Source organism: Panulirus ornatus, chromosome 71 (assembly GCF_036320965.1).
Source record: "Panulirus ornatus isolate Po-2019 chromosome 71, ASM3632096v1, whole genome shotgun sequence".
Taxonomy (NCBI): Eukaryota; Metazoa; Arthropoda; class Malacostraca; order Decapoda; family Palinuridae; genus Panulirus; species Panulirus ornatus.
In genome coordinates this window covers 605152-613571 of record NC_092294.1, presented here as the reverse complement: position 1 = coordinate 613571, position 8420 = coordinate 605152, and positions in this window count along the sequence as shown.

Below are 8420 nucleotides of genomic sequence, written 5' to 3'. Positions count from 1 at the left end.
AATAAATTCCACTGCAATACCATCCAAACCTGCTGCCTTGCCGGCTTTCATCTTCCGCAAAGCTTTTACTACCTCTTCTCTGTTTACCAAATCATTTTCCCTAACCCTCTCACTTTGCACACCACCTCGACCCAAACACCCTATATCTGCCACTCTGTCATCAGACACATTCAACAAACCTTCAAAATACTCATTCCATCTCCTTCTCACATCACCACTACTTGTTATCACCTCCCCATTTACGCCCTTCACTGAAGTTCCCATTTGCTCCCTTGTCTTACGCACCCTATTTACCTCCTTCCAGAACATCTTTTTATTCTCCCTAAAATTTACTGATAGTCTCTCACCCCAACTCTCATTTGCCCTTTTTTTCACCTCTTGCACCTTTCTCTTGACCTCCTGTCTCTTTCTTTTATACTTCTCCCACTCAATTGCATTTTTTCCCTGCAAAAATCGTCCAAATGCCTCTCTCTTCTCTTTCACTAATACTCTTACTTCTTCATCCCACCACTCACTACCCTTTCTAAACAGCCCACCTCCCACTCTTCTCATGCCACAAGCATTCGCTTCATATGTCCGCACCATTTCAGCACACCATCTTCAGCTAGCTTAACCAAACTTTTCTTAAAACTACGTCTCGCTTACCCTATCATTTCTTAATCGATCAACCCTCCTTTCACCACATATTGTCCTTAAACATTTCGTTTCCAAAACATCCACCCTCTTCCGCACATTTTCGCATATAGAGCATGTCTTGCAATCATATAGTACCATCAGGATTGATATACCATATCTTCAAACATGCCCATCTTTGACCTCGCAGATAGTGACCTTCTCTTCCACATTTTTTTTCTTTATTGCTCCCACGACCTTCGCCCCCTCGCCTACCCTATGACTCCTCAGCTCCCATGGATCCATTCGCTGCCATGTCTACTCCAAGGTATCTAAAATACTTCACTTCCTCTACGTTTTCTCCAATCAAATCTACACTGCAGCTAACCTTCTCTTTCCACTGCTAAACCTAATAACCTTGCTTTTATTCATCTTAACTCTCAACTTCATCCGTGTATTATTCTTTCGGACTTACCAGCATTTGCAGTTTCTCACTCGAATATGCCACCAGAGCCACGTCATCCGCATACAATAACTGACACTTCCAGGCCGCCCCATCCCCAGTAGACTGCAAACCTGCCCCTTTCTCCAAGAAGCACGCGTTTACGTCCCTCAACACGCCAACCATAACAAAGTGTCACACCCTGCTACAGATCCACCCTCACCTGGAACCACTCATCCTCCTCTCTACATATACGTACACACGCCAGAGTCTCATCACAGAAACGCCTCACTGCTTCAAGTGGACTATCGAGAGACATTTGCTGTGTCTGTTGCCCACCTTCAGCATATATCCAATAATACATCGTGTCTGAAATCACAATCAAGAACAAATAAGGCTTTACAAATCCCTATATATTCATACAACCCTTTGTGAGCCACTGGGATGAGGGTCATGGACCACAAATGGACCAAGAACTACAAGTTAAGAACCCTTGTATGAATAGGTTTCCTTCCATACCATGTATTAGTAACATCCTCCACAAACCATCTCTGTCAACCCTGTCATACATCTTCTCCTGGTCCATGAATGCCACATAAAGTCCATTTGTTTCTCTAAAGTAAACACCTGATCCACACATCCTCTACCACTCCTGAATCCACATTGTTCTTCCCCAATCTGATCTATGCTTGCCACCAACCTCTCAATCATCACTTTTCCATACAACTTACCACTTACACTGAACAACTTACACCTACATAATTCGAATCCTTTTACTTGTCCCCATTTCCTCAATACGGTGGCACTACATATGCATTCTGGCAACCTTAAGGCACCTCACCATGATCCATACACTCACTGAAAATCCTAATTAACCAGTTAACAACACAGTGACCCACTTTCTTCAGAAATCCAAAGGTAATATCAACCACTCCAACCCCCTTTCCACATTTCATCTTAAGGTAGGTTTACACTTACGCACTTTTGTGTTACGGCCTGGTACGGCGTGGGCCGCACCAATGTCGCCCTAAAGTCGCAGCAAAGTGTGCCCATGACACTGGCGGCATCTGTTGCGGCGTGCCAAATCCGTACGGCGCCGCTCAGATTTTAAAACATTTCAAATTTTCGAGCGGTACCGTGCGGCTTGATGACGCCGCACGAAACCGTAAGCGGCGTGGCGCGGCGCCTAAACAAACCCCGCAAGAAACCGCACGGGTCCGCACGGTTCCGCGCCACACCGTGCCACGTACGGCCTTGAGCGGCTTCATGCTAAACGTACGGGAGTGTTGCGGCGTGCTGGCACGGCGTCTTGCGGCGCCCGTGCGAGAGTGTTACAACGTCTTCATACATGATTCATACATCTTGCGGGGCATGCGGCGTGCGTGCGGGGTCCGTGCGGGGTCCGTGCGGCGCCTTCCTAGGGGATTGTAGGGAAAGTTGCCGCGTGCCGCCTGGGGAGGTGTACAAAAGGGTCCGGACAGAAAACGGGGCATCATTCGTGCTCTGACAGCCAGACGACACACTTTACCAGCCACTCTCGCTCCACTTTACCACCCAGATACCTCGTAGGAAGACCACCTCTATGCCTACCCAGGGGTCCCAGGCAAGCCAGGAGTCCCAGGCCACCCAGGACACCCAGCCTGCAGAACCGGAGGAGAGGTCTGAACCCGTGGAAGAACTGCCCCCTGAGGTCAGCCTATCCAACATCGAGTACCAGGACATCGCAGGCCTGAGTGGTATCGTGCAGCCCAAGAAACGATACCGCCCCAGCAAGAAGGAAATTTCAGACTACAAGTTCACACAAGAGCAGAAGGAGCAGATCGCCGAATTCGTCAAGGAGCACCCTACTTTATACGACAAGCGGGACAAGCAATGGTCGAATCCAAGGGCGAAGGAGGAACTATGGAGGGAACTGGCACGGGAATTCGAAAATTGCACCTTCCAGCAAGTACGCAAGTATTTCGAGGCACGGCGAACCGACTTCGGAAAAATAGAGAAGGAGAACAAGAGCGGGGCGGCAGCACGACAACGGACAACACGGGAGGATGAAGTTATGTCAATGTGGGGATTCCTGGGTGGTCACATCACCCACGAACCGACAATACCAAAAGCGGTTCTCACCTGAACCTGACGTCGCCACACCAACAATGGAAATAGGCGGAGGAGAATCATCCAGTGGTGACATGTCGGGCCTCTCTGTAACTTCGATTCAGCGGAGGAAGCGGCTGCTGAAGCAGAGGAGGACCGAGAGAGGGGAGCGACGTGTTGGCACACCCTGATTCGGCTGAAGAAGCAGTCCACTCGCAACTCAGCAGAATTATGGATCGAATGAACCAACTGATACCTGAAGGGCAAAGCAAGAAACAGCGTACCATCAACGTCTTCGTCCAATACATCAGAGAACACCTCGAGTTCGTGCCAGAAGAATACCAGCAGCCCTTCTTCAACACAGTCATCACTACGATTCACAAATTGGCGGGCCCCAAAGAAGAAAATGCCACGGAGAAAGCAGCTTTGGCTCGGGGTATGCCCATAAACTTGCCGCAAAATCAAACACCCAAAGGGACGCAGATGGAACCAGTGGCTTTAGCTCCCCAACCGATTCCTACACCATCACAACACCATATATGAAATCCATGTAAACTCCCTAATCTCTCGATAGTTGGTTCACTGTAGCCGAGGTGTCCTGTGTGTAGTCACATCTCACAATGTCAGCTCGACCTATTTGAGACCTGTATGGTATTCAGCCGCTAATCTCTCGATAGTTGGTTCACTGGAGCCGCGGTGTCCTGTGTGTAGTCACATCTCAGCATGTCGGCTTGACCTGTATGTGACTACGTACCTGTGTGGTTCATCTCCTACTCCAACCGAGTAGGTACAACTCAATTACAGGTCCACTGATTTTATCTCCTCCCTATATGCAAATCTATCATGTTAGACAATAGTACTTTAAAATCCTAGACATTGTACTACTGAACTATATTAAGCATATGTATTCACGCACCAACCATCAAGAGGAATTTGGCGCCAGAGTGTGAACTTTAATTATTTAAAACTTTGATATGTTCTTCCCAATATGCTTTTCATGTATTTTTAGTTTATTATAAGTGCACCAACCATCGAGGGGTATTTGGCGTCAGAATATGAACTTTAAATACTGTATTTATGTTATGACCAATATGCTTTTCATGTTTCTTTCTCATTCCCAATCATCCATCAAATAATCTCTATCACATTAATATGGCTATCAGACAATACACAAATATGGGAGTATCAAACAATGTTAAGTACATCATGAGCTTTATTTACAATTATGTACATTCACTGGTTGGGTTTGGTTATATATATTTGTGTGTGTGTCCTCTAGTTGTCAGGAGGAGGTCGTCCTCGAGGAAACACCATTCGCTCTTGCCATTCCACTGCGCCTGCATCCGATGAGTAATACTGGGCCAGGTAATCTCTGACTGCCTTCGCTCGCCGTGTGTAGTTCGGTCCCCTTCTTGCCATGAGTTGTACCATGAGGTTCAGTGACTCCTCCCTCCAAATACCAGGGACGACATTATGTTGTTGGTCCTCATAGTTGACAACGGTGCGAGCAATTGGGTAGTGTTGCAGTGTCAGGTTATGCATGACACATGCACACATCGTTAGCTTCTTGCAAACAGGGACATCTTGTTGCATCGTCCTTCCGAAGATTCGCCATCTCATCTGTTGCAGCCCGAATGCGTTTTCCACCACACGACGAGCGCGAGATAGTCTGTAGCTGTATAGTCGTTCGGTGGGATCTTGTGATTGGTGGGAGTAGGGTTTCATCATCCACGTCTTGAGAGCGAAGGCATCGTCGGCGACTATGTGGTAGGGGATGGGTTCGTCGTCGTTGGGCAGAGTTGTGTCATGAGGGAAGTGTGCACGGTTGTTATCAATGGCCCTGGCCAGGGTGCACATCTGCTAGGTACCTCCATCCCCAGCGCCTCCTTCTGCACCGACGTCGATATACAAGAACCTGTAATTTGCATCGGAGAGGGCCATGAGGACGATGCTGTGGAACTTTTTGTAATTGAAGTACAGTGGCCCCCCACCTCTGGGTTTCTTGATTGCGACGTGCTTCCCATCCAGGGCTCCCACACAACTGAAGTAGTTCCACTTTGAGGCGAATCGTTGTGCTACGTTCTTCCATTCTTCTGGTGCCTTGGGGCACTTCATCACTTCTGGTTTGTAGCTGTCGATAATAGCATCGCAGACTATCGGGATAAACCGGCATATGGAAGCCTTGTAGACTCTGAAGCTGTATTGGAGACTTGGATAGTCGTTCTCAGTTGCCAGGTGCCGGAGGGTGACCGCCAACTTAAGTCCCACCTCTTGTGCATTCCGCATTCTAGTGTCCTCCTTCTTCAAAATGGGCGTCAGCCTCTCAACCATCTCCTGGAACAATTCTGGGTAGATGCGTAGGAAATTCTTGTGTCCTTCGGGGTCCTCTTTGTTCAATTCTTGTAGCAGCTGGTCATAGTTTCAATATAATTGTCGCCGTGTCAGCCACTCCCGACTCCATAACCGCCCTGCCCTGCCGTCCTTCCTTCGCAATCGTTTTGGTGGGTGTGGCACTGCAGTACGTCTTCTTTTTCTCCACTCGTAGACGACCTGGACTGCACAAATACAGAGTACAGCTGCCAAAATTCTCTGGGTCTCCTGGGGTGAGAGGCTCTGGATATCCATACTGTATGCTGGCTGGCAAAAGAATGAGGCATGTGCTTGCCAGACCTCTATATATACCCTTGGTTCATATCCGACACGGTTTGGAACGGTGCATGTGCAACAATCATGCATCGTTCCACGTCGTGTCTCGTGCACATGTGCGCTCACTCCGCAAGCTACCCGCAACAACACCGCAAGCTACCCGCGACACACCGCAACCACCCGCAAGAGGCCGTGCCATGCCGTATGAAACGGCGCCATCAAAAGCCGCAAACACCGCGCCACCGCCGTGACACTGCGCAAGACACCGCAACATTACCGCAACAACACGCCGTAACACACCGCACGAAAACAAGGGACGCCGCCCAATAACGGTCATTTTGCCTCTCACCGCGCCACCTCGCTGGCGTCTTTAGTGCGGCCCATGCCGTACCAGGCCGTAACACAAAAGTGCGTAAGTGTAAACCTACCTTTACCTAAGGGTTTCACTACATCTTTTTCACTAAACCACTTGCCATGACTTTCTCACCTCGCATTTCTCTCCGCGGTAAACACCCTACATCTGTCACTTCCCCAATTTGCCTCTTTCACCGATGTTCCCATTTGTTATCTTATTTTCCTTATGATATTAACCTCCTTCAAAAATATATTCCTCTTCTCCCTGAAGTGTGCTGATACTCGCTCACCCTAACTCTCATTTACCCCCTTTTCTAGCTCCTGTATTTTCCCCGTGACCTCCTGCTGCTTTTTCTTGTAGATCTTCCAAGCATTTGTAATCCTTCCGTATAAGCAACACCTATAAGCCTTTCTTTTATCTTTCACTAGCAACTTAACTTCATCATCCCACCATATACTACCCTTTCTCACTGCCCACCTCCACACCTTCCGAATTCCACACACTGCTTTCGTAGGTGTTAGAACTGCTCTCCTATACATCTCTCATTCCTCACCCACTCCCCTAACTTTATTTGCTTTCACTTTTTGTTATTCTATACTCAGTTTCTCCTGGTATCTCTTCTAATAAGCCTCTTTTTCAGGCTCACTTACTTTCACCATCCTTTTTTTAACCCATCTTATTTCATCTTTTCCAAAACCCTTTATGAATTATCACCCTCGCCTCCACCAGGTAAAGATCATACATCCAACCAACTGCTCCTCTCAGCACATTCCCTCACAAAGAGCAGACATACATACTCATGAAACCCTGTTCATAAATCAGTGACAAACTAACTACACTCTTAAGCAGGAGAGTCATGAAAAATTATTCAATATCCATTCTAACTTAAATGTTGACCCATCTTTGACTCCTACCAACATTAGCAACGCAATCAAACCTTAAAGAACTCCCCTGCAACAGACCCTGATATTTCAAACTTCCCATTAAATAATTTGGCCCTATCGTAGTCTTAGTTATTTCATTTAATATTACTTATTATACTTTGTCACTGTCTCCCCCGTTAGCGAGGTTGCGCTAGGAATCAGACGAAAGAATGGCCCAACCCACCCACACACACACATGTATACACACAAACGCCCACACACGCACATATATATAGTTATACATTTCAACGTATGCATACATATACATACACATACACATACATATATACACAAGCACACATTCAGACATGCTGCTTTCATCCACCTCCGCCGCCATCCCGCCACACATGAAATGGCGCCCCCCTTCCCACAAGTTCGCGCGAGGTGGTGCTAGGAAAAGACAACAAAGGCCCATATTCGTTCACACTCAGTCTGTAGCTGTCATGTGTAATGCACCGAAACCATAGCTCCCTTTCCACATCCAGGCCCCACAAAACTTTCCATGGTTTACCCTAAACGCTTCACATGTTCTGGTTCAATTCATTGACAGCACGTCGACCCCGGTATACCACATCGTTCAAATTCACTCTATTCCTTCCACGCCTCTCACTCTCCTGTATGTTCAGGCCCCGATCGCTCAAAATCTTTTTCACTTCGTCCTTAAACCTCCAATTTGGTCTCCCACTTCTCCTCGTTCCTTCCACCTCTGACACATATATCCTCTTGGTCAATCTTTACTCACTCATTCTCTCCATGTGACCAAACCATTTCAATACACCCTCTTCTGCTCTCTCAACCACACTCTTTTATTACCACATATCTCTCTTACTCCTTCATTACTTACTCGATCAAACCACCTCACACCACATATTGTCCTCAAATATCTCATTTCCAACACATTAACCCTCCTTCACACGAACCTATCTATAGCCCATGCCTCACAACCATATAACATAGCTGGAACCACTATTCCTTCAAACATACCCATTTTTGCTCTCCGAGATAACATTCTCGCCTTCCACACACTCTTCAACGCTCCCAGAACCTTCGCCCCTCTGCCACCCTGTGACTCACGTCCGCTTCCATGGTTCCATTCGCTGCTAAATCCACTCCCAGATATCTGAAGCACTTCACTTCCTCCAGTTTTTCTCCTTCCAAACTTACCCCCCAATTTACTTGTCCCTCAATGCTACAGAACCTTTATCCCTTCTCTTATTCACATTTTCTCTGTTTTCTTCTTCCACACACTTTACCAAACTCAGTTACCAACTTCTGCACTTTCTCACCCGAATCAGCCACCAGCGCTGTATCATCAGCGAACAACAATTGACTCACTTCCCAAGCCCTCTCATCC